The following is a 4,435-nucleotide window of genomic DNA, read 5'->3' on the forward strand; positions in this document are numbered from 1 at the left end:
CCGTTCGGGCGCGTTCGCCCCGGCCGACGCGGGACGAAAGTCGTTTGCGACTTTGCCTTCCCTGTGTAGGGCGTTCAAAGGCGAATCTTTTGTTACCAATCTCGTCACTTTGCTGCCAGTCTGGGCCGAGATACGTGCGATTGAACGGTATCGCCTAGGCAGACGCGGTACGGGGTTTTCGAATTTTTAAAGGTCCTTTTCTTTGGCGGAGCACGACGAATTTTACAGCGCCGCGTCGGCCGCGCTGCGGCGCATCTTTTTCGATCATCACATTGCGGTCGGAGCAGCGGGCGATTAACCGCTCGCGACAGGGAGACTTTGACCATTTCAAACTTTTCACGGCCGGCCCCTATGTCTCAAGCCTACGAATTTGAAGTCAGTGTGCAGGCCACCGGTCCCGTCGTTTTCCTGCCATTCTCGCTCGAGATAGGGGCGATTCAACAGTCTCGCTAGGCAGACGCGGTCCCGCCTAGGCAGACGCGGTTCCCTCCCCGGCGAACGCGGTAAATGGTCTTCGAGTTTTTAGAGGCACTTTTACCTGGCGGAACGCGACGAAATTTACGCCACGCGTCGGCCGCGCCGGCGCGCATCTTGTGCAGTCATCCCCGACCCGCTGCTTCCAATGTAGCCGGAGCAGCGGGTGATTGACCAGTCTCGCAAGGGGCCGCCTTTTCGAATTCTCGCGGCCGTCGCCTTGAGCGCAGCCGCTCAGTTTTTAGTTGCGCGCGTTGGGCTGAGAAGGGCGAACATTTTGAGACCTCTCCCGTCCCTTTCGCGCAACGCAAGGCAGAGTTACGCTCGTTTGAAGCTCGCCTAGGCAGACGCGGTCCCGCCTAGGCAGACGCGGTTGCCTCCCCGGCGGACGCGGTGAACGGTCTTCGAACTTTTAAGGGCACTTTTAACTGGCGGAACGCGACGAAATTTACGCCACGTGTCGGCCGCACCGCGACGCATCTTGTGCAGTCATCGCCGACTCGCTGCTTCCACTGCAGCCGGAGCAGCGGGCGATTGACCAGGCTCGCAAGGGGCCGCCTTTTGTAATCTTCGCGGCCGTTCCCGTGGGCGAATCCGCTCCATTTTTAGATCCGCGTGTGGGGCTGAGAAAGGCGAACATTTTGAGACCTTTCTCGTCCCTTTCGCGCAACGCAAGTGAGAGTTACGCTCGTTTGAAGCTCGCCTAGGCAGACGCGGTCCCGCCTAGGCAGACGCGGTAAATGGTCTTCGAATTTTTAAAGGCACTTTGAACTGGCGGAGCGCGACGAAATTTACGCCACGGTTCGGCCGCGCCGGCGCGCATCTTGTGCAGTTATCGCGGACTCGCTGCTTGCACTGTAGCCGGAGCAGCAGGTGATTGACCAGGCTCGCAAGGGGCCGCCTTTTCTAGTCTTCGCGGCGGTTCCCGTGGGCGCAGCCGCTCAATTTTTAGTTCCGCGCGTTGGGCTGAGAGAGGCGAACATTTTGAGACCTTTCCCGTCCCTTTCGCGCAACGCAAGTGAGAGTTACGCTCGTTTGAAGCTCGCCTAGGCAGACGCGGTCCCGCCTAGGCAGACGCGGTTGCCTCCCCGGCGGACGCGGTAAACGGTCTTCGAGTTTTTAAAGGCACTTTGAACTGGCGGAGCGCGACCAAATTTACGCCACGGTTCGGCGCGCAGGCGCGCATCTTGTGCAGTTATCGCGGACTCGCTGCTTGCACTGTAGCCGGAGCAGCAGGTGATTGACCAGGCTCGCAAGGGGCCGCCTTTTCTAATCTTCGCGGCGGTTCCCGTGGGCGCAGCCGCTCAATTTTTAGTTCCGCGTGTGGGGCTGAGAAAGGCGAACATTTTGAGACCTTTCCCGTCCCTTTCGCGCAACGCAAGTGAGAGTTACGCTCGTTTGAAGCTCGCCTAGGCAGACGCGGTCCCGCCTAGGCAGACGCGGTAAATGGTCTTCGAATTTTTAAAGGCACTTTGAACTGGCGGAACGCGACGAAATTTACGCCACGGTTCGGCCGCGCAGGCGCGCATCTTGTGCAGTTATCGCGGACTCGCTGCTTGCACTGTAGCCGGAGCAGCAGGTGATTGACCAGGCTCGCAAGGGGCCGCCTTTTCTAATCTTCGCGGCCGTTCCCGTGGGCGAATCCGCTCCATTTTTAGATCCGCGTGTGGGGCTGAGAAAGGCGAACATTTTGAGACCTTTCCCGTCCCTTTCGCGCAACGCAAGTGAGAGTTACGCTCGTTTGAAGCTCGCCTAGGCAGACGCGGTCCCGCCTAGGCAGACGCGGTAAATGGTCTTCGAATTTTTAAAGGCACTTTGAACTGGCGGAGCGCGACGAAATTTACGCCACGGTTCGGCCGCGCCGGCGCGCATCTTGTGCAGTTATCGCGGACTCGCTGCTTGCACTGTAGCCGGAGCAGCACGTGATTGACCAGGCTCGCAAGGGGCCGCCTTTTCTAATCTTCGCGGCCGTTCCGTGGGCGAATCCGCTCCATTTTTAGATCCGCGTGTGGGGCCGAGAAAGGCGAACATTTTGAGACCTTTCCCGTCCCTTTCGCGCAACGCAAGTGAGAGTTACGCTCGTTTGAAGCTCGCCTAGGCAGACGCGGTCCCGCCTAGGCAGACGCGGTTGCCTCCCCGGCGGACGCGGTAAATGGTCTTCGAATTTTTAAAGGCACTTTGAACTGGCGGAGCGCGACGAAATTTACGCCACGGTTCGGCCGCGCCGGCGCGCATCTTGTGCAGTTATCGCGGACTCGCTGCTTGCACTGTAGCCGGAGCAGCACGTGATTGACCAGGCTCGCAAGGGGCCGCCTTTTCTAATCTTCGCGGCCGTTCCCGTGGGCGAATCCGCTCCATTTTTAGATCCGCGTGTGGGGCTGAGAAAGGCGAACATTTTGAGGCCTTTCCCGTCCCTTTCGCGCAACGCAAGTGAGAGTTACGCTCGTTTGAAGCTCGCCTAGGCAGACGCGGTCCCGCCTAGGCAGACGCGGTAAATGGTCTTCGAATTTTTAAAGGCACTTTGAACTGGCGGAGCGCGACGAAATTTACGCCACGGTTCGGCCGCGCCGGCGCGCATCTTGTGCTGTCATCGCGGACTCGCTGCTTGCACTGTAGCCGGAGCAGCGGGTGATTGACCAGGCTCGCAAGGGGCCGCCTTTTCTAATCTTCGCGGCCGCTCCCGTGGGCGAATCCGCTCCATTTTTAGTTCCGCGCGTTGGGCTGAGAAAGGCGAACATTTTGAGACCTTTCTCGTCCCTTTCGCGCAACGCAAGTGAGAGTTACGCTCGTTTGAAGCTCGCCTAGGCAGACGCGGTCCCGCCTAGGCAGACGCGGTTGCCTCCCCGGCGGACGCGGTAAACGGTCTTCGAATTTTAAAGGCACTTTGAACTGGCGGAGCGCGACGAAATTTACGCCACGGTTCGGCCGCGCCGGCGCGCATCTTGTGCAGTCATCGCCGACTCGCTGCTTCCACTGCAGCCGGAGCAGCGGGCGATTGACCAGGCTCGCAAGGGGCCGCCTTTTCTAATCTTCGCGGCTGTTCCCGTGGGTGCAGCCGCTCCATTTTTAGATCCGCGTGTGGGGCTGAGAAAGGCGAACATTTTGAGACCTTTCCCGTCCCTTTCGCCCAACGCAAGTGAGAGTTACGCTCGTTTGAAGCTCGCCTAGGCAGACGCGGTCCCGCCTAGGCAGACGCGGTTGCCTCCCCGGCGGACGCGGTAAACGGTCTTCGAGTTTTTAAAGGCACTTTGAACTGGCGGAGCGCGACCAAATTTACGCCACGGTTCGGCCGCGCCGGCGCGCATCTTGTGCAGTCATCGCGACCCGCTGCTTGCACTGTAGCCGGAGCAGCGGGCGATTGAGCAGTCTCGCAAGGGGCCGCCTTTTCTAATCTTCGCGGCCGTTCCCTTGGGCGAATCCGCTCCATTTTTAGATCCGCGTGTGGGGCTGAGAAAGGCGAACATTTTGAGACCTTTCCCGTCCCTTTCGCCCAACGCAAGTGAGAGTTACGCTCGTTTGAAGCTCGCCTAGGCAGACGCGGTCCCGCCTAGGCAGACGCGGTTGCCTCCCCGGCGGACGCGGTAAACGGTCTTCGAGTTTTTAAAGGCACTTTGAACTGGCGGAGCGCGACCAAATTTACGCCACGGTTCGGCCGCGCCGGCGCGCATCTTGTGCAGTCATCGCCGACCCGCTGCGTCCACTGCAGCCGGAGCAGCGGGCGATTGACCAGTATCGCAAGGGGCCGCCTTTTCGAATTCTCGCGGCCGTTGCCTTGAGCGCAGCCGCTCAATTTCTAGTTGCGCGCGTTGGGCTGAGAAAGGCGAACATTTTGAGACCTTTCCCGTCCGTTTCGCGCAACGCAAGTGAGAGTTACGCTCGTTTGAAGCTCGCCTAGGCAGACGCGGTCCCGCCTAGGCAGACGCGGTAAATTGTCTTCGAATTTTTAAAGGCACTTTGAACT

The sequence above is a fragment of the Amblyomma mixtum genome, unplaced genomic scaffold, assembly GCF_055824585.1.
Source record: "Amblyomma mixtum isolate Tamu unplaced genomic scaffold, ASM5582458v1 scaffold_21, whole genome shotgun sequence".
NCBI lineage: Eukaryota > Metazoa > Arthropoda > Arachnida > Ixodida > Ixodidae > Amblyomma > Amblyomma mixtum.